The sequence below is a fragment of the Apis florea genome, unplaced genomic scaffold (genome assembly GCF_048593485.1).
Source record: "Apis florea isolate Af1SG1 unplaced genomic scaffold, ASM4859348v1 contig_2350_pilon, whole genome shotgun sequence".
Classification (NCBI taxonomy): domain Eukaryota; kingdom Metazoa; phylum Arthropoda; class Insecta; order Hymenoptera; family Apidae; genus Apis; species Apis florea.
The window spans coordinates 3,585,299-3,608,328 of NW_028256565.1; the positions used below are offsets into that span (position 1 = coordinate 3,585,299).

Below are 23,030 nucleotides of genomic sequence, written 5' to 3' on the forward strand. Positions count from 1 at the left end.
AGAACGAAAAGTCGAGTGATTTTGATGGATTGGAAGTCTGTGTCGCGTGATAATAAGTAATAATTAAATAGTTTATAGATTCTTCTTTTTATTCGAATAATTTGAAAATTTTTGATCCAGGAAACGAGTAATTTTCAATGTTAAACTCTTTTATTCGATCCTCCTTCCATTTAATCCACCGTTATCAAAAAATATTACTAAAATCACTACTCGCTATATTATCGATACATTTCCCTCTCTTTTCCACTTCTCTCTCTCTCTCTCTCTCTCTCTCTCTCTCTCTCTCTCTCTCTCTCTCTCTCTCTCTCTCTCTCTCTCTCTCTCTCTCTCTTTCATCGAAATCCACTTTACGATCCCTCACGATCCATCTTGGAGTATTATAATTTCGTCAGAAAAGATCAAATTCGTTGGAAAGAGATTGCCAACGACGTCCACCGAGTGAAAGACCGCGTTACAATTCACGATCTTCGACGACGACTCGTGGCTTCGAATCATTCATCGTCGAATTATTACGTCTCGACGAGGGTTGGTCGGCCATTGAACATCCGTGGCGCACGACTTGAAACGCTCGTTCTCGCATCCGAAAACGGTGCGGAAACCGTATCTGTTATTCACCAGGATCCTTCCGCGTCGCGGAAAATTAATATTTCCTGTGCTAACGAGCGCTGGCCTTCCCTCGGCGCAAAGGAACGATCCGTGAAAAATGGAGGGAAGAGGGGAGGGGGGAGGGAGAAAAATGGGGGAAAAATAGAGGAAGGGGAAAAAAATGTGAGAAATAGGAGGAACGGAAATATTGGGAGGAGAAATATCGGTTCTCCGAGTGCAGAAATAATTTATATAATCGTGCATTGTGGTCTTTAAATCATTTCGTAGATATTTGAGAATTTGTTGACACGCATCGACAACATTCACTTCGAAATTCCATCGAATGTTTGTTCGCTCATAACATTTTTCTCAAGAACCAGTTTCTATTCTCATCCTCTATAAATAAACCCATATTAGAAAAATGAAAAAAATGTAAACTAAAAATTTCCACTTGTTTGAATTATCATCGTTGCAGTTTTTACAAAGTTAAAAACTGTTATAAACGTCAGTTTATAGACGTCACTTTTCTAATTTAAAATTACGCTCAACCTGATCTCTAACTAACTGCTCCTTGGAAACAGAATAATACATTCTTCAAATTTGTTGAACGTATGAATTGATCTCGAAGTAGAAAGCCGATCCCACAAATCAGAAAAGAAGGAAGAGATTAACCGTTTTTCGAGCTGAAATCGAATCGATTCTCCCACTTTCCTCCCCCTATGCGTCGTCGAATAAATAAATATTCGTTGGAGGGATTGATCCGATTCAACCAAGCGGAACTGGCCATCCACGAGGCAACAAACAGGCAACGATGCAATCCCCGTCGACGTTCGTTTAACTCCCGACCGATCGATAATTATTATAACGGAGGAACGACGGCCAAGGCTCGCCGGTGTTCGAGGAAATTCGAGATAATAGGCTTTTAGGTCGGAGAGGCTTCGAAAGGAATTTCGAATTTTCCGAAATTTTCGATGGATTGCCACTTTAAAAAAAGAGAATATCTTCCGGATCTTCGTCTATAAAACATAAAAAACTAATTTCTTCTTCATATTATTCGCTGTACGAAAAATTATTTGCTTCGTTTATTCAAAAAGTGTCGAGTTTATATATTATATATATATATTCGTAAAGTTTATTCAAGACACGTGCGACTCGTATATTTATACGAATTGGGCGTCATTGGACGCGATCGCCGTTTCGATTCTGTTTTGTTTTCCCCCCCATTTTGAAGGGGAACGCGACACAGCGAGCTCAGTATAACGAAGGCATCGACACGATTCGCATCTGTGCGTAGTTTTATTTCCTTTATTTGATATATTCTTTCTTACATCGTGTATTATTCATTTTTGCAAAAACGATTATTATCTCCCTGATAATGAGAGAAGGCATGAAAAATGAAAAAGTGAAACTTTAGGAAAGGATAGAAAATATCTCCCGGATCTTCGTCTATAAAAAACCTCTTAATATAATTAATAATTGACAATTGATTAATACATTTTCTTCGAAAACAAGAAAATTAATTGCCGCTTTTATTATTAAGAATATTAATCGATTCCTCGATAAAGTCGAAAATACAACAACTTCTATCAAGGAAAAATCAACGCATAAAGTTTCCACTGGAGAAGGAGACGTATTTTGAAAAAGAAGTCGAAGAGAAGAACTGATCTTTTCCCTCGCCAATTCGAGATAACAAGCTTTTAGATCGAAAAGGTTTCGAAAGGAATTTCGAATTTTCCGAAATTTTCGATGGATCGCCACGTGGAGGAGGACAGGATCAACGAGTTTCTCCCTTATTTTCGCTCTTCTTTTCCCACTCTTCGCCACGCGAAGTGCAAAGAATATCCGATGTTTGTCGATATCAAGTTTCAAGAGAATATGCTACGCTTTATCACGGTGCTCGAAATGGTGCAATAAACTTAGAAAACGTTTTAAAAGAAGTTCTTTTATCAATGAGAAGAGCGGGTGCTGATTGTATTATAACATATTTTACACCATTAGATATGTTGCAGCCAAAAAGCAAATATTAGCATCGTTAACGTGATTAACACGAAATTGGCGACGGTTCGAGGCGGCTCGTGAAACGTCGCCCGATTTCCAGCGGGAATCGATCGCTTTGAAACGCCGTTCGACGAGGGAATATCGCTTCGAGGCTCGGTTTCGCCCGACGAAAATTCGAGGAGGGAAGACGAGGAAGGGATTGGCTCGCGCGTTTCGACGAGGAATCGTTTGCGACGGATCTTGCGATTCTTTCGTTTTCGGCGTAAAGTGGGCCGAGTTTGCCGCGCGAATACACCGTTTTCAACAAACTCGAGATAATCGGGCTTCGAGCCGTTGTCGGCCGCGCTTCGAAACGATCGAATTTCGCGAATTCCGCGGTGGACGCGTCGATGGATTTTTACTGGCGGCGCGGGTCAAATTTGTCGAGACAACGAATGTTGGAACGCGAGAGAAGAGAAGAAGAAGGAGAGGTGAGAGGAGAAGAATTGTTTTGAGAAAAGAAGAAATTTTCGATGATGAAAAAATGAATTATTTTCTTGGATCACGCGAATAGAACGTGAGAACGGAAAGGAAAGTATCGAGTACGTATCGACGAAGGAATATTTTTCTACCTGTAAACTATATGAATTAAAATGTAAAAGAAAGGAGAGTGGATATTAGAGGAAAAGTGAAGTGAATTTTTGTCGAATAATCGTCGGATTTAATTTTTCTCGTTTAATAATTTCGCCGTAGATCCATCCACGTTTTTGAAAACATTCTACATTCTCCGATTCTAATTATTAATTAACCGGAACGAGAAGCTAAAAGATCCAATTTATGAAATTTTTCGCACGCGTTCCATATCGCTATCTAATTTATTTCGTGCCGTGTTTCATAATCCTCCACGTTCCATTCGCTCGCACGCAACGTGAATCTCCTCCTAAATAATCGTAACAGCATCGAATCAGCAAATCAGTCTCTCATTCCAACGTTCCTTCCTACCTCTCCCCCTCGTTCTCGATAATTCAACGAGAATCACCCTTCGTTCATTAATTCTCCCCGATCCTAGAAAATTCATTAAATAAACCTGATATTCATATTTACATTCTCGATAATTAAAACCTTTATCCACCTTTTAAATTAACCAACCCTATCTATCCACTTTTAATTTCATCTATCGAAGGTGTTCGACCGAACGAAAAAAAAAAAAAAAAAAAGAAGAGAGAAAAGGAAAAGAAAAAACGACGAATTAATCAAGCGAGATGAATTTTCCCTTCCTTTTTTAATTCAACGCGCTCTTTTTTCAGCTTCATAGAGAGATCGTTATAATATAATATTCCATTCGGTGTAATGCTTTTTCTGAAAAAAGGAAGAGAGAAAAAAGGAAGGGGTAATACATTTATCGAGGAGGAAAAGTAACGAGAGAGAGAGAGAGAGAGAAATTTATTCCCGAATATAAAAGGGGGCGGTCTGTTGTTGGATCGGAATTCGAATCGAGACAGTGATCACGAAAAGCGAAAAATGGTGTAGCTGGTGGATGATGGGAGGAATTTGAAGTGGATGGATGCTTTGCTCTTGAAACGACCTTTCTTACGAATTTAACCTCCTTGGAGAAAAATCTTCGAAGATGCACCTCTTTCCGCAGTGAGGCGAGGGATTATGGTAATGACTTGTGACGACGATGGTTTCTTTTTTTTTTTTTTTTTTTTAATAAAAAAAAAAAAGATTTATTCATTTATGATACGTTCATTTTCGATACGAAGATGTTGAATTTAATATCATGGAAGGACGGAGAGCGATCGTAATCATCTCTGGAGAAAAATGGAGAATGATTAGATTAGAACGTGTGAGAAAAGTATCGTAGAAATTTTCGTAGCTCGAATAATAAATCATAATATCGCGATTATTATTATTGTTGTTATTTCCTTTTTGATTCCAGGTGCATTATCGTTGTTATCATCATCCAGCTTAGCGATAAGGTAAGAAAATGCAAGGTTTAACTCTTCTTTAAACAAAGAGTTTGGTTCAACTACGAGTTGAAGAAGAATAATTCTGCATATTTTGAAGTAGTTCGAAGGGGAGGGGAGAAACTTTAATGGGGGAGTATCGATGGTTCGAGAGAACAACGATATAACTGGAATGCTAAAAGAGGGAGAGAGAATGGTTTGGAATCGAATAAACGAGAAAAATCTTTAACAATGTTTGGGACGAAGTTATTAATTTTTTATCAAAGCGATTCTCGAGAAGCTGTTGAATAATTATTGATACGATATTATATTGTTATATCACGTTACAATAATTTCAATATATTTCGTATTATTAGGATTAAATATTTGATAATATTAGAATAAGATTAATTATAACGAAATTATTAAATCGTAAGGGATATCCTCTTAAGGATTATTCCCATAATTTATATATAATCTCGTCTCGTATCGGAGGGATTAAGATTATTTCTTCGAAATCAATAAAACGCGTTCAAATTTTTCGAAAAATTTATATCATTGCTCGATATTTCCACGAATATTGAATATTGTCAAATAGAATCCAGTGTTTCGAAAACTCCCTCTTAAAATTCTATTCATCGTAGAAGAAAAATTTATCGAATTTAATAACGAAAATTTATTCGTCACCGTGAATAATTTTCACCTCTTATTTCTCTCTACTCTTTGAAAATCTTCTTTAAAATATAACGTAAAATATAACGTTATACAACATTTTATTATATCACTAATTTCTAATCCAATTATCAATTGCAACTCTCAGAGAAATGTAATCGACGATTTTTGGTATTTATTCATCACGTATTGCATCATTGCAATATTTTTATTCAAAAAGAAATTATTCAAACTTTTGAATTTTTATTACTTATTTTTAATACAATTACGTCTTCCATATATCTCCCTATTTAATCGCAAAATTATTAAAATTTTTAACATTTATTTATTTTTCAACATAATCAACGTCTCTCTATTTATAAAATTTTAAAATTATTTAAATTTTCCTTATTTCTGTTGCACAAATAATTTAGATATAAAAAAAAAAAAAGAAAAAGAAAAAGAAAAGAGAAACAATTTTAAACGACAAGATTATTCTATCATATTTTAGATACATATATTCAAACGTTTCCAACCAGATGCGACTACGGATATTAATAATTTTGAATACGTACGTGTACACACACACACACACACAATATATATTTGAAATATTAGACGTGTGACGCTTGTGGTGATATTCCTTTATCCGATTATCGATCTGTGGACACGATCAGTCACAGTTGACATTATTTTCGCCCGATTTACATCGTGCAACCGATTTGCATTTGCACCCGGAACAGTCATCGTGCCAATCCACGTCTCGTCACTGGATTGTCAATGAAAAAAAAAAAAAAAAAAAAAAAAAAGTGAAAGAGACAGCCGTTGCATCACAGTTCCATTGAAAATGAATTTTTCGTCCATCGTTGATCAATCTTAACTCGATCGATTTATTCTACGAACAACGACATTAAGTATAATTATTTATATCTACGTATCGATATTATATTTATATTATGAATGAAATGGAATGTATACCACGAAGAAGGCGAGTTTAAATCGGCGTTATACATTTATATAGAATTATAACGAGACGAGGTAAAGATTCTTCGATGGAACAACCATATTGAATTATTAATAGATGAGCAAGTTTGTCGCGAGGAATTCGTTGCGAAACTTCTCCATTCCCTGAAACCGTTAAATCGGTATCTTTGCTCGACATTGATGATTAAATGTTTGAGATTGAAAAGTCGTGGAAACTCGAAGATATACTCGCAATTAAGGGGAAAACTCGGTTTCTGCAATTTGCCCTTCTTTCTATCGTTATTTAAACGATATAAACGGTATGAAATCTAACGTTATTCCACTCGATTCAAATATAAATTGTAACCATTGGACGATGAAAAATAGATTGAAAAATTTATTCGTACAGTTTGAACACGTGATCAAATGTGTTTGGATGGCTGAATGGACAGTTTTGATATATGTATATATTTCTCGATCGTGAAAGGCAAAGTACGTTGAGAGACCAAAGAGACACAAAGTTTCGCAAATGTTAATTCGGCTGAGAAAATTCGGCCTCGAGTTAAAATGAATTATTCATCCGCTTCACCAACCCTTCTCGTCTCTCTTGTCGCAAGCTTCAACAACTCCGTTCTGTCACACCTCCTTATCTGAATCTTGCACAATACTACATCTAACCGTCTACGATCGGTAGAAGACTTTATATTGTTCGGGCAGCCGCCATTGTTCCTTTACAAATCATCGTGGAATAGGACAACGATGTCCTCGAATAACGGGATATCTTTGGAAAATATTCCAGGAACATTTTCGATTCCAACGGTATCGATTTTATTTCCAATTTCTAACGCCATGGTTAATTATTAAATTCCTAGAAACTTTATACGAATTTCTAGTCTAATCTCTAATCGCGGCTCGAAATTTCCCTCTAACAATCTCGTAAACCGCTCTCTCTCTCTCTCTCTCCATCCCCTCATTTCCGATCAGATTCTTATTATCGGATTAATAAGCGAGGATCAAACACGCTCCTCGCTGGAAAATCGAGGGGAAGGAATTAGTTCGTCGGGTTGTTAAGTTAGAGTGGGCCAGGTGAACGATGCTCGATCGAAATTTCACCGGCGTACAACACTTCGCTTGGAATTTAGGTTTCCAAGATATTGTTAATCTTCATGTATATTATTATATCTATCTCTCTCTTTCATCTCACGAAACACGAATCCGATCGAGAGAGAGATTTAACGCGAATTTCCTCTTTTCGAAGTTCCCGCTCGCAGAACAATCTTCGGATCGGATCTTCGATTTGAAATCGAACTTATATATATATATAGAGAGACAGAGAGAGAGAGAGATTCTAGCTTCGTAGCAAATTAAACACCCCTTCAGCAAGTGAGAGAGATATATATAATACTGTTGTGCCGCGATCTTCGTCGATCTCCAAAACTTTTGATAGTTTAACAAATCCTGTTTGAGAGATCTCTTTGGTTAACTAGCTTCCGGAGTTCTTAATTGGAATCGAGACTAATTCTCGTTTCGCGATCTCGATGTGATTTTACAATTAATTAAGATAAATTAAGTATAGACGATGGGGAAGGAAAAAGGGGATTATATAAGAATCGATACATAACGAGGATATCGACAAATATAAAATTTCATTTTAAACGAAATTCCTAATATTCTTAATGAAAAATCGAGATATGATTGGAGAGAAATTTCATTTTCTTTTCTAACGAATAAATGATCAGAAATCGAGGAAAAAATGATGGACTGTCATAGTGAGATTCGAACTCACGATCTTTCGATTTAAAATCTAGGGCTCTATCCCTCGAGCCACGGTGTCCCTTGACTCTTTATCGTTATTTATTTCCATTTTATTCGTACATGGTGGTCTTGATATTACGATAATAATAATTATAATAATCCAGACGAATAAACAAATAAATGATCGATTACATCGAAATAATTATTCAAATCCATATTCCATTAATCACCTGTCATTTCATCCATCTGTTGACGCCGCTACACAAATTCCTATCCGTTAATTTATAACGGTATAATGTGCGTGATGTATTCACGAATCCATGCGAAACGAGATCTTGTTATTATATATACTTGAATAGCATTGCTATTCACTTTACGTTAGATCTCCAATAGTTGATATAGAGGGCACCTAAGTGTAAACCTAAATTGAATTGCGCCGCGTCATCAAAATTATAACGACGCCGCGTTACATCGTGAATTTATACGTGTTTCCATTAGCGAAATTGCACACCGGTATACGCGCCCTGTCGTTAAAAATGCATGCAAATCTAACGGATCGTACAAAGTCACGTGAAATATGCATCGACCATAAAATAGACTTCTTTTTTGCGATTGTTTCTCGTTTTAAGTTGAAGAGTGGATAGAAGGAGGAAGATCATCGTATTTTAACGATGGATGAAACATTGGATAATAGATTCTGTGTATGTAATCGATTGTGACAGAGGTTCTCAACACCAGTCAGATTATCATTAATGAGACTTGAGATGTATTGTATAAAATTTATCGTTGTACAAATATTATTATCAATATCGACGTATGCCATTATTTCGATCCTCTAGGATAATTTAAAATGTGGAAATTGGCTTCGTTATTTCTTTGATCAAATAGAGCATAGGGGCAAAATCCTAACATTTTAATAAAAGTCTTGTGTTCATTATATATGCGTCAAATTTATGCGAAATAAATTAATTTGACTTTTATCAAGAGATTAACTCGGGAGAAAGAATTTTACTTTGAATGAAGAAGTTGAGAACCACTGATATAAAGAAAAATAAACACGAGAATAAGAGGAGATACGAAGGATTTAAAGTTTAAGGCTTCTTTGATAATTAAGAAGCAGTATATGGTTACGTGAAAGAGACGAAGAATCTTTTATTCTTCGTAAAGATGATTTATTTTAATTGTTGAACAAATACACAACGAAATCGTGGAGAGAAATGTTTTCTCGTAAAATCGAAAATGAATTTTCAGAATGTGTTCAACATTTTTCTTCTTTTTTTCTTTTTTTTTTTTTTTTTTTTTTTGAACGTGAAGAGGGATATCTTGGAAAAGGTCTTGGAGATTAAAGTAGGAATCGTGTTACAATGACAAGCGTCGATTGATGGGTGATTACTTTAAACGCGATTCGTTCCACGAATAAGGGAGCGGGTTCACAAAGTTCAAAGACGACACTTGGGTTAGAGGATTAAAGGATGAGTTGGATGACGATGAGATTAATGTAAAGGATATCGAGCTTAAAAGGAGAAATTTCGACGAGAGAAATGGTGAACGGATCGTGCCGGATGAAAAAATATGGGATGAGGAAGAGGGATAAAAATGCTCGAACGAATATCATTCAAAAAAGTGGAGATAATTTTTAATCTCGTTCCATGTTTTTTTGTGTTTGATGCATCCTACTCGTATATATATATATACTTATCGAGAAGAGAAAGAATTTCGAAAAAAAAAAAAAAAAAAAAGTAGTTAAAACGGTGAGAGAGGAAAAAAACTTTTCTTTCGAACAAAGTTTTCTTTCGCCACTCCTAATTTCGAAATCTCTTTAATCCAATTTAACTTTTCAAGCCCCTGAATTCTCCTTATCCGTGAAAAAAATGTTCGCGAAAGCTTCGGACAGAGAGCCAATTTCTTAATTAAAAAAAAATATTCGAGCAATTCTGCGAAAAAAAGACGATAATTTAAAAAAAAAAAATGAAGAAGAAAACGAACGATAACATTCGAAAAGAAAGGGAAAAAATTACGAATCGAGTGTTTTAAAATTTAAAATAGGAAAAATAGGGAGGAGGGGAGGGGAAAGTGGAGAGGACGATGCGCACCGAGGCACTTGATCCACGCATCGAGCTTGAAATTCCGGCAAGCCGGGGATGCTTGAGATAATAATAGAGCTTAATTTACAAGGGCGAAGAGCTGTAACAAGCCACTGGTCCGCAGAATCAATGCGTACCTTGCGTTCTTCAGCTTGGACTCCATTCACACCCCCCTCCTCGTCTCCCCCTTACTCAACTTCCACATCCGCCCTTCCCTCCTCCGGCCTCCTCTTGCAGAATTCGTGGCGCGTAACCAACCGTGTTGCTCGTATCGATTCCCCACTTCGATTCCCTCGAATCTGCTCGCAGTTTCAGAAATTTCACTCGAAATTCGATGCTCGCATCGCTGAACATTCAACGATTAGAAAATGTGTCAGGGATTTGAATTTCATTTTTTACAGTTCCTTCACTTTCACCAGAATCGTCGATAATTCGATAAATTTGCTAATTAATTATCTATATCATATCGATGATATGCTAATTTCATTTTCCAAAAGCAATGCTCATTTTCGCTTTTCGAATTCTAAATCGATCGATCATTTCATTGATTATTCAAAAAATTTTGAGGACAACGATTGAGTCGCTGCTTCGATTCGCTTCATATTTGTTGAAATTCATTCGTTCGCGTCGATGAACGCCGTTAGAAATTCGAATTTTGCTTTCTAGAAATATAATTCGACTCGAACTGTTACTGGCCGTTGGTCAATTCACTCCCTAATTACCCGACAGAGTTGAACGTGTCTTAAGATGTCCTGTTCCAGAAAGAGGTTAGGTTAAATCGATTCAGACTCGGTCGAAGCACGTTGAAAACACGAGAAAAAAGGAAGGAAGACAAGTGGGAGGAAGGGAGAACGTACATCTGGTCTAGAATTAACGATAAAGATTATTATGGGCGAAGGCGAGCTGACCGAACGGTGGCATGGCACAATGTGCCATTATGGGTCGTATTTCATTCAGCCACGCGATAAAACTAGCCCGTTGAGAAGTGTTCGCGTGCCAATGGCTCTTCTAATCCAATTTAACAACAACGTATCTATATATAATTTTTGATTGAATTAACCCGTTTCACAATCACCCGTTTAATAATTCTCGCGATAAAAAAAGTCACAAAAATCTTATCCCTTTTCATTGTTACACGTGAAACATTTTTCTTACAAAATATCGTCCTTTTACTCCAACTTTTACTTTTCATCCGTTCTCGCGTAACGATATTAATTTATATAACTGCACAATCCATTACACAATCGATTGATACGAACTATTAATCACGTCCCGCGTGCGCTGTTTCACAAACGAGAGCATCCATAATCACCGGAGACGAGCCCTCGATCACCGTTCATTATCGTACTGCCTTACGTAATCCTGAACCAAGTTTCTTCGCGGAATAACGGAGTAGGGCAGTCCTTTTCCAGTGATCCTCATTATTCCAAAATCCAACCAAGGATTATTTCACACGGATAACCCGATCTTCGTGTAATCTTCCTCGAATTTCCACTCTGAACTCGTGTCACTTTTCTTCGATCGATATCTCACTGTCGAATCGAAATATTTCGGATGTCCAATATTTTTTTTCCAACTTTACTCCAAATTTTTTCCAATTCTCATTTCAACGAATAACATATTTAATATAATATTTATGTGAATTGAAAATTAGATATTATTATTGTAGAATCGGATATCGAAATATTTTACTTCGAATCGTTTCCAATTCTGATTTCAATAAATTTCCATTTTTCCGATCTTAGGTATAATTTATAAAAAAAGATATGTATATGTAAATAATATTAATTAAATTCGTTCCAGCTTTGTCGAATTATTCGAATTAATCTTCCTTTGTATTATAAATAATATAATACTGATCTTGAAAATATTTCAAACTTCTTTACTTATAATCGATTACTTCATTAAATTCTCAGTCGAGAATTCCAATCGTTCCAATCTCTCGTAATTTTTTACGAGTATATTCGATGCCCTCGTACAACGAGTTTAACACGATCGAGATCATTTATCATCAGAAGAAGGTTACAATTATCCCTTAGCTCTTGCTGACGATTTATCTCGACAACGGTCGGCTTGTTATTATTCTTCTGCTGGAATCGATCCTCCATTAGAAAACGTGTTCCCGTGCTTTCCTGGAAAAGCGTGAATATAAAGAGGCGTGGATGAAGCCGAGAAGGGTATCTGAGAAATCGAATTTCGAAAGATGGCGTTGTGCAAGCATGATAGGGGAGAGGGAGAATATTATTCAGAAATAGTTTCGAAGAGAAGAAAGTTTCGAGGACGGGTGTATTCGAACGCTCTTCAACTTTTTCCTCTCCGATAGTTTGTCTCTCTTCAAGGTGCATTGAATTCGATACAATTATTTTCCAAACTATTTGCCAAGAAATATCGGAGGAAATATTCAGAATCTCGCCGCACAAATCTCTACGATATTCAAGTTTATAACGATTCCATCTTTTTCTATCTTGCGAAAAGTAGAGTATTTTTGTTTCTTGCTACGTCTATTACTACAAAAGATGATAAAAATATCTGTTAATCTTTTGCAAGGACAAATGTATCCTTTTCTACAATTATTCTGGCACTTCGTGTATTTATAAAACAAAAGAAAAAAATCTGATTTAGCGTAGGAAAAGAATTATAGTAAAGAAAGAATTCGATTAAATCGATTAAAGTTCCAAAAGGAGGAACTTACTTAAAAGAAAAATTTATTCCATAATTTTCTTCTAATTACTCTCCAAAACAAAAACGATAATCTTGTAACGAAACGAGCTCCACACAAAATTACTGTTAAAACACTAAACACTCGATTTCTCATAATATCTGGAGAATCGAAAATTTATCTAAAACTGTAAATTTAATATAATTGTTTACAATTAACTCGTTTGATAATTTTCACCAGGAGATTGCGCGTGTCGTCGTGTTGATCGCTTTTAACGCGCGGAATTACGGTCTAAACTTGGCCCGAAATTTATGGAAACGCTCAACGCCCGCTTAATTTCAGTTAACTCGCGCAATTAGCAAGAATCGCGCATTCCTCGACTCGACTCTCTTTCCCCCCCTCCTCCTCTCCCCCAACACACGCTTCGCCGTGATCCCTGGAGTGATCCCTCGGTGTGAAAAGAGTGTCGTGAGAGAAGAAATGCCTCGCTGTCGTCACAGTTTACGATCCGTGAAATTATTCTTCGTAGTGCGGATGACGTTATCTGTTGACTGTTTATTATCCTTTTTCTCATGCCCCTCGTGAAAATTTTCCCTCGGTATTTTTTTGTCGCGTAATTACGGGAGGAGAAGATTGAAATTTTGAAGGTATAAACGATATTTTAGGGATTGATGTTAACACGCGAATCGTGGATTTGTGTTATTTCGTGCAATGCGCGCGTTTATAACTTCGTGATGAAGTAATTGGTGGCGTTTGGAAAGGATGGATGTTGTTACTCTTAGAGGAGAAGGAGAATTTGGAATTTGAAGAATATTTTAAAAAAATAATGTTTGAATTCTGAACTTGTTATTTTGTGTATGGTATATATATTTATATATAATTTGTGATGAAGTTATTGGTAATGTATATGGAGAAGGGATGTTGGAATGTCGTTCTTAGATTAGGATTAAGGAAATTTTAAGAAGCGTTAATATTAATCGTGGATTTGTGCAATGCACGTGTTTGTAATTTGTGATGAAGTAATTTGTGATCGAAGATGAAAAATTAGTGGTGGTGTTTGGAAAAGATGAATGTTATTATTCTTAGGAGAAACAGATTGGAATTTAAAGAAAATTTTAAAAGCTAATCTTAATGTTTGAATTCTGCATTTGTTATTTTTTATATATTTATAATTTTTGATGATTGCTGGTATTGGAGTTTAAAGAAATATTAATATTTGAATTCTGGATTTGTTATTTTGTGTAATGTTTCTAATTTATGATGAAATCATTGAGAGTATTGGGAAAAAAGAATGTTGAAATATTATTCTTGAGGAGGACGAATAGGAGGAATTGGAATTTAAAGAAAATTTTAAATGGCAATATTATTATTCTAGATTTCTTACTTTCTATAATATATACATATATACATATATAAAACTTGATATGAATCGAATAATATTGGAAAAACAAATATTTGAATATTATTTTTACAATGAATTCTTTTCTTATTTCTTATTTCTCGATAATGCATAGCTTGAAAGAGGAAAATGAAAGAAAGAAATTCCCCCGCAATTGGAGCTGAAGTTATTCCTCCCTGTTTTCATCAAGGAAAGGAGATCCTTTTCTCTTATCTGACACATAAAACTCCAACAGTTCCCGCTCAACGATAAATAAATGAAAAATGATACAACAATCGTTAAAATTATAATTGAATTAAAACTTTTCCAACGCCCGACCAACGCTTGATTTATACCACTCCTTTCATCGTTTCCTTTCATCTTGAATTTCCAATTATTCTTTCTTTCATTAAAAACCAGCTATGATTGAAAAACCAGCTAAATCTGACCAAAATTTATTCTTGCGCGTGTTTCGTCCCCATCGTTTCGCCACACGATTTAAACTCCAACTCTTTTTCAACAATCGATATCGAGTCGTTGGAAAACCGGCGCGTTATTAGTATTATAAACTCGATGTGCTTCCATAAAATCATGGTCGAGTAATTTTGCCGTCATAATCGTTTGAAATTGCCCCGTTTAATCGTATTCAATTGTTGTTATCTCGTCGCTGTTTTTCCATCCCGATGGAATTTTCGCCTCGCGGAATCCTATTAATATATCTCATCGCGGATCTAAACAAGAACTTCATTATACATTCATTGGCTTCGATATTACACGTACACAACTTCACTTATCGAGGATTATTCGCTCCCAAATCGAAATTATTTTCGAATCGTTGCTGTCGTTCGTTTTTTATTATTTTTGAAAAACGTCCGTTATTCCAAAAAAAAAAAAAAAGATCCTTTTATATTAACGTTTATAAAAAAGATATACCACCCTTCGATCTCGACGATGATTTTTCGATATATTTTTCAAGGTCGTTGCATCGAGCAACGTTGCGAAACATTTGATATTTGATGTTGTTGATCGAAAAGTTATTAACCTAAAAAAAAGTTAGAAATCAATAAATAAATTTTTGTAAACGTTCATAAAAATATATCACCCTTCAATTTCGATGAGTTTTTAGCTACATTTTTCGAACAACATTGCGAAATTTTTATTCGACAATTGTTGTTGTATTAAAAAGTTACTAATCGTTGTCGAAATTAATAAATAAATTTTTCTAAACGTTCAATTTTCAAGCTTTACATTCAACAATTGTTGTTTATTAATATCTAATTCAATATAACGAAATTATTGGAAATTAAATAAATTTTCGGATTGGAATAATCGATTAATTTTCGAATAAACATTGGATAATTTAACCAAATGTAATTTGTCCATTTTAACTACAAACCTGATTTAAACCTAACCTGAGACTGTTTCAAATAAACAACTTTTTGATCGAATAAAATCTTCGCGATGGCTTTAACGATCTATGTTAAAAAAAAAAAATCATGAAAATCGGAAGAAACAGTTGGTTGCGAACAATTGCCAAATTTCTCTTAAATTTAACGCGGGAAATTAATTGGCAAACAAGCCCGATAGAGAGTGTACGTTGCAGTTCCCATTTTGTAAAACGATCGTTTATACGAGGGATTAGAATAAGATTAAACGGTTAAACGGGGTAGCCACGGGGTGAAATTAATAGGGTACCAGTATCCAATGGTCTCGATGACCGAATTATAAACTGTTTGTATCAACGTCACTTTGGACAGCCTGTTACACGGCCATTACCGTCCCCGTTTGTGTTACAGTATCTCCCCAATAAATCATTCTCCCCTCTGTGTCTCTCCCCTATGTCTTCATAAAACATCACAATAACACTTGGGCCGACAACGAAGTTTCATCGAACGTTTCAAACAGACTGATTTACCACCTGTCACGCATATATTATTTCGTGCACAGCAAATATTCCTGTCTCTCCCAACATTTATATATATATATATATATATATATATTTTCGGTTAGGTTGGTATCTCTCTATAGAAATTTTAATCGAAACTGCAAGAAGGAAGGAAACGAGAAATTGCATCGACCGCGCATCGTGCGTTATTGCCATTTCGTTTTTTTCTTTTTTTTTCTTTTTTTTTTTGGCTTTCATGGTTTTCATTCTTTATTACAATAGAAAATAATGGTATCCTCATGAATCGGAATCGAAAAGAAAGTTTAAAATAAATATAAAAGGGAATATTTTTCTGCGAAAAAGGATCGCTCGTCAATTTCGTCCAGGTTCGATTTTCATTCGACTTTTTTATTTTTAATAATATTTTAAAGAAATCGTATAAACAAAAAATTCAATTTAGATGGCAAGATTTTGACGAAAAGATAACACGTTTTTATCATAGATGAATAAAAGAATAGATAGACGACGAGAGGGAGGAAATCTAGAAATATTTGTATCTTGAATCGTATTACAAGTGGCATGCATTTATCATTAGATAAGAGATTCAAATTCCATGAATAAAATTCAATAAAAATGATTCGAAAAACGGTCTCGCATTGATCGCGAAAAATGGGGAGGAACAAAGTTTCAGCGGTGAAATAAAATTGAAAATCACAGACGTTGAAAGATGGAAAGGTATTCCGTTACCCCATTCTACGCGTGACAGTTGGATTTCGTTTCCGGATCTTTCCCTTTCCTCGGGAAAGCTTTCTCCTTGAACAAGAGATGATCCTCCGCTCACGAGAACGACGAGAAGCCAGCCAAAGCACGAAAGAAAAATAAACGCCAAATATATTCGAGATGTATCGAGAAAAGTATAGTTTCGAATCGGTTCGAATCTATGGAACTAAGGCGTGATGTGATCTTCCCGCTTGTTCCATTCCATTAATTTTTTTCCTTTTGAATTGCATTTACGAAAAATCGAATCGGTTATCTTGATTCCATTTTTAAATTTTCCAACATTTAAACCATATAAGATATATATAGGAAAGCAAAAAAGGATTCAGTTTTAATTCAATCAAACTAATAAAGATCTCGTATGTATTTTCATATTCTAATAGTTATCGATATACAATATCAAGTAAAAAGGAGCAATAACGGAGGAGAGCAGAGGCGAAAGCCTTGGCGAAAGACATGTGAACCCCGACCCGGGGTCGCCCGCCACGGATTCCAATCACACGAAAAAAACCTTTTACGCGTATTATTTTTCGCGTCTCTTTCTCTTCCTTTTTTTCATTTCGCGTCACTTTCACTGCCGCATCAAATAAATAAGTAATACAGTAATATTTCCAAGAAACTTCTCGATTATCAATAACACTTGAAAACAAATTAAAACGGCGGGCGAAACACCATCGAATAATTGGCAAGTTCGGTCACGATAGGTTCGTATCGACGAAGAGAGTTGATACCCAAGTATCGAGTTTCGGAAGACGAATAATGGAGGCCGTCGAGCGCGATAAGGATCGATTAAGAACGATCGAACAGAAAGGGTCAGCGCAATCCGACCATTCGTTAGAAGCTAATAGTCTGATCGAAGGAACAGGGTTACGAACGATGTCATTAACGAGATCTCTGAACGTTCGAGTCGTTGATGAAGCGAACCAAGAGGATATAGACGATTCGAGCGGAACAAGCGGTTCTTTGACCAGTTCCGTGGAAGATTAGGCTCGAGAAGCAAACTTGGGAAATTTCTTCGAACGATTCCTCGTCTCGATAAAATTCTTTCTTGCTTCGTCTTTTACTACTCTGTATACCAAGAAAAAAAGAAAAGAAAAAGCTGAGAACAGAATTTCAAATGTGCAAATGTTTATTTGAATTATCAGAAATTATATATATTTTATAACGTGAAATGCAATGATTTCTCAACGTGTCCTCAAAAAGTTTAAACAATTTCAACGAGATGCATGTCCTATGCGAAACAATCAACGTTTCCAAACACGTTTGTCAAATCGTACGAATAAACAGCGTTGAGAGAAGTGCCAATCCTTAACGAAGCGGCTGCAAGATTCCGCTTTTGTTCCTCGCTTCTATTTCCACTGATGTTGGCTTCCCCCTCGCTTGCTCGCTCTACCGAAAAAAAAGCTCCTTGAAACGGAAGGAATCACTGCCGTTTTCGTTGCCAGTAGGCAAACGTCCAGCCGAAGATTTACTTCGTGGAGACGTGTGGTCATTGTTAATCATAATCATAGCGGATCTTATTGAGGTCTTTTCCGCTCGACGAAATGGTGAAAATTCTTTCCCCTCCCCTTTTTTGAATATTTATTGGCAACGAGGAATATAGAAATAAAAAAAATGACGATAACATTGTGCAACGAAAAAATATAATTGTTATTGAAAATTTCATGATTGAAGAAGAAATTTAAAGTTTCTTTATTCAACTTTCATTGGGATAAACGTTCGATCTTTATTCAGCAAATTTTGAAAAAAAGATGAAATAGTATAGCAGAAAAATAAAATGATTTAGAAGTTGACCAATATTTGTACTCATCATCTGTTGTAACGAAAACTTCAGTCAGCTATTTATAACGAGGTACGTATAGAGTTAAGAATAATCATAGCTTGTAAATACGGAATATTTGTCCAAAATATATATACACTTCTTTCGTATCGAGAGAATAGGAGAATACGAAATGTTTTGATCGAGCGAGAGAGAAGATGGAGGAATCGTAAGTGGATTAAACCACAACAAATAGTTGAGACAAGCGGAGCAGAAAACGTGGCCTCGTTAAACGGTCGAACAGGAATCGTGAGAATTGTGAATAATAGAAATATGTGTTGCGCAAAAGTTGATATTTTGCGCGAAATCTCAACAAGTTTTGGATTCCGCAACTACCTTAGAACTCGATTAAACTTTTCATCCTAGTTTGTCGAACTTTGTACGAGTTCGAAGTTGTCTATTAGCCGAGCCGTGATTAGATCATTTTAGACCAACCGAATGAGACAAAGGAATACCTTTTTTAGCGTGCCTCTCTACAATAATTTTCCACTAGTACATTTCCTATCGCTATCACTTGTATTTCGATAATTTTAATTTTACCATAAAATATTCCTTTCGTTATTCTTTATCGTTTCGTTGATCATCAAAAACTGAATAAAACAAACAATTAATAACCTTATAGTTCCATCGGACTTACACTGTTTCGATAATTTTAATTTTATCGTAAAATATTCGTTCTTCACATTTTGTTCGCCAAAATCTTATCGATCAAACGTGTTCGAACGAAACTTCTAATTTTATTGATTAATTGAAACAGCATACACTCTGCATAATCCAATATATAATAAAGACTTTGAGACGTGACCCAGAAGGCGTACAGGTTAGAAATAATCCAGACGCTCGTCGCGCCATCTGGTTACCCGTTTGATTAACATATCCGTGAAAGGTGTGCGGATCGTGTCGATCCTCGATAAAAGTCGATATCGATATCGATTTTTCGTAATCTCGAAATTTCATCGTGCAAATCCTTTCCCCTTTTAGCCGTGGAAATAGAAGATAATGTGGAACGGTGACGGGTTTGTTTCACACGATGCCAGGTGTTCGATGGCCGCATATCGGCAAACAATTTTTCCACAGGAAATATCGCCTTCACCCGCCAATTTTAAATTCTGAAAGTGGGGATTTCTTTGTCGAGCCATAGCACACGCTCGTGAATAATTCACCGTTAAATGACAGCGTTTAAATAACGAACGCATACCCGTTCGTGCAACGACGGCCAATTCCGTTCCACTGAATTATGCACTTTGTACATACGTATACTCTTTCCAGCGCGAAGGAATGATTTGTCGGATAAACGAAGAAGAAGGCGAGCCGAGGGGCGAGATGATGAATGAACCTTCTCTCTCTCTCTCTCTCTCTCTTGCTCTCGGTTCATTCAGAAATATCGTTCATGGCTGCTCCTTATTTTTTTTTTTTTTTTTTTTTTTTTGTTCCTCGCTGGGGTACGATAAATTGCCTGGGAAATTTCTTATCGAACGTACACAGCGTTGGTAGCGTGGAAAATTATTTGTAGAATTCTCTGTTTTATATATATATTTGATGCGGTAGCGTGGAAAATTATATTTATAGAAATTTCTCTGTTTTATATATTTGGAGTGGTAACGTGGAAAGTTATATTTATAGAAAATTTTCTCTGTTTTGCGTGTAGGTAGTGGCACGGATAATATTATTATTAGAATTTAAAAGTGTTTTAAATAGGATTTTGTGGAGAGTGGAGAGAATTATTTACAGAATTCTCCGTTTTAATTGAGACGTATTTTAATTGAGATGAAAATTAATTTATTATTTATAAAATTTGTAAAATTTTGTTTTACAGAACAGGAATTCCTGGAACGGAGAAGTATATTTATAGAAGTCTCTGTTTCAATTAAAATCTTGGGAATAGCATGAAAATGGAAAATAATTTGTAGATTGTAGATTGTTTTAAATAGAATTTTACAACTTGAAAAAAATAATTAACTTGGGTAAATTATAATTTTACAATTTTCTCGTTTTACTAGCTATTTTTAGAAGATAATTAATCGAACAACGTTGAAATTAAATTGTAATTTTTCTGCTTTCTTTCCGTATTTTATACATTAAATTTTCATCTAAATATAAATATTCGAAGCTTCCAAGTGTAAGTCACGTCCCTATGGAACAATATTCCTCGACATTTCGAGGGATATGCATTGCAGCTAGTTTCTTCAGGGACCGAGTGACACATTGACATATTCTTGATTGAGATTAAGCCCTCAAGACCTTGCCTGCCTATATTTAAATCCTCCAACATAATTGCAAACGCTCTAATTTTTCCACTTCTCTCGTTAAATTTCTTTTTTACCTTCCACTCTGTGAAACAACAACAACAACAACAACAACCAAAATTTATACGAAAATAACTCTAAATATTGCGTAATCTGAACGCGTAAACACAACCACCGATATCTAAAATAATTAACAAGAGTTGCAAACTCGTATCCAATTTTTCCACCTCTCTCCATGACTAAATTTTATGAAAATATTCTCGCTACAATAGTTTCTCGTGTGAACACAAAATGCACTCAATTCGAACGAGCAAATACTTTTTTAAAAAACGACAAATAATTTTTGAAAAAAATATAATTTCAACGCAGCCGCAATTTTTCTTTTTTTTTTTTTTTTTTTTTAATTCTCCATCATACAAAATTGTCCTTTTACCCAATTGCACTTTTTATTTCGCATTAATAAAAATTCAATCATTTGAATATTTATTGAATTGAATATTTATCCAGCCAATTATTCATTCTAAACCGTGTTGTTATTTATAAGAAGTATTTTCGACAGTATTTACTTTTTTATTTCCAAAAGGAAATAGGAACGGACGACCAATCGAAGACAAAATAAAAGCAGACCGACGAAACAACAACTCGACGAATTGATGGCTCGAAATTTCAACCATTCGTAAATGATTACGAACGTAAAAATTTTCCAAAACTTATAATCTCCAATATCAGATCACTCGTCACCTCCTCGAATATTCGCGTTTAAAATCCGAAAGGAATTTAAAATCTTCCCCGAAACTAACGACTTCCTCTCCTCCCGATTTTTAACGAAGCAATTAGCGACCGACACCGATTTAATTTCAGAGCTGATGAGTACGATGGAAAAGGGTGTCAATGCACGTGTGTCAAGGTCGCCTCGAGGAAGACTCGTACACGCTTTTCAGGGAATGAAAAGAAAGCGCAATACGCGTGGCCAAAGGCAGTCGCTCGAAATTCTCAATTTTGAAGCGGAATGGCGCAGTTATGGTTGGATTGTGCGAAAGTGGTTGATGGTTTCATTTGCGAAGATTGAAACGGAGAGAAATGTTTTGGAAAGTGCGCGCGGCTGAGATTCGAGAAGAGATTCGAACGTCCCAATTTTTTTGATTGCTGCCTCGATGCAGCGTTGTTTTCTACGTTGTTTCCACTACTCGAATGGTGGAGGATTGTAATCTACGTACGGGGAGGAAATTATTCCGTTAACTCGTCGTTTCTCTTCTCTAAGAAGGAAAGGAAGAGAGAGATTAATGGTCAACATTGAAGGAGAGAGAAGAAAAATCGTGCGAGCGGAGTCAGAGATCGCCTGTTGCTGCGATTCTCTCCCTTAATTCGATGCAACAGGGTGAGCTCGTCGTTGGATACAGTCCAATTTAACTCTTTGATCACTTGTTAAACGCGATAATTAATAATCCACCAGTTTCCTGCAACTTCTTGGAAGAAGAAAAATCACTTGATCTTCTTGATTAGTGCAAAAGAATTGAGCCACGAAAGAAGTTGTCGTTTCATTTGGAAAGGAGATCTCATTTACAATAGACGAGGCACGATAAGGATATCTTCTCCTTCTCTCCTTCTCCCTTGGTGGCAAATTTACACTGATTCTTATGCTTTTTCGTCCTTCGAGTTTCTCGATGACGAATAATTTTTGGTAGATAATTTTCCAAAGACAAGCTTTTTTGTTATTAAAAATATTTTAAATATCGAATGGAAAAGAACTTTTAAGAATTTGGGGGGGGGGAGGAGGGAGGGAATATTATAGGTAGAACACGAATGGATTCTCCTTCGAGGAAAGCAAATGAAACGAAACGGATGGTTTTAAAATTTGTGGATCCTCTTGTAATTTACAGAAATTTCCTCCTAATGTCACGTTCGTGTTGGCATTGCGCTCGGATAAAATCTCTTCATTTCCATCGCCATTTTCTCCGTATACACGGGGCGGTACGTGAGAAAGTGCACGGGGTCACGAGAGATTTGAGAGCGCGATTGGGGACGTGTGGATGCTTAATCGTTTTTATCAGATCAGAAGCAAGGAACGATATATTAACTTCAATTTCATCAATCGAACGATTAAAAAGCAAAAGAAAAAAAAAATAGGAATAAAATGATTGTGATCAACTTTTAAGTGTATCCTTTTACAGTGTAATTTTTCGAAATTTGAATGCTTTGGCTTGCACAGGGTATCGAAAATGTTCTTCCTTTTTTCTTTTAACACTGCTAATAATAAAGGTGCGAGGTTTTCTTTCAAGATCCATCCCCTTTAGTTTTTCCCTTC

General features: G+C 35.7%; 1 protein-coding gene and 1 long non-coding RNA gene across 7 annotated transcripts in view; one reads left to right on the forward strand and one right to left on the reverse strand.

Moving 5' to 3' along the window:
• LOC147658114 (uncharacterized) overlaps positions 1 to 23,030 on the forward strand; it is a 130,619-nt gene that overhangs the window by 67,904 nt on the left and 39,685 nt on the right. For 3 of the 6 annotated variants that reach the window (XM_086904611.1, XM_086904612.1, XM_086904614.1), the window contains one exon: positions 4,502 to 4,541. The exons of 2 other annotated variants lie outside the window; for them this stretch is intronic. The gene's annotated coding sequence lies outside the window, so the exon portion shown is untranslated. Of the gene's footprint in view, positions 1 to 4,252; positions 4,418 to 4,501; positions 4,542 to 23,030 lie in introns of those variants that run through there. One more of the 6 variants, XM_086904616.1, reaches the window with a different exon arrangement.
• LOC147658115 (uncharacterized) overlaps positions 1 to 23,030 on the reverse strand; it is a 107,495-nt gene that overhangs the window by 67,157 nt on the left and 17,308 nt on the right. The gene's annotated exons all lie outside the window — the stretch shown is intronic.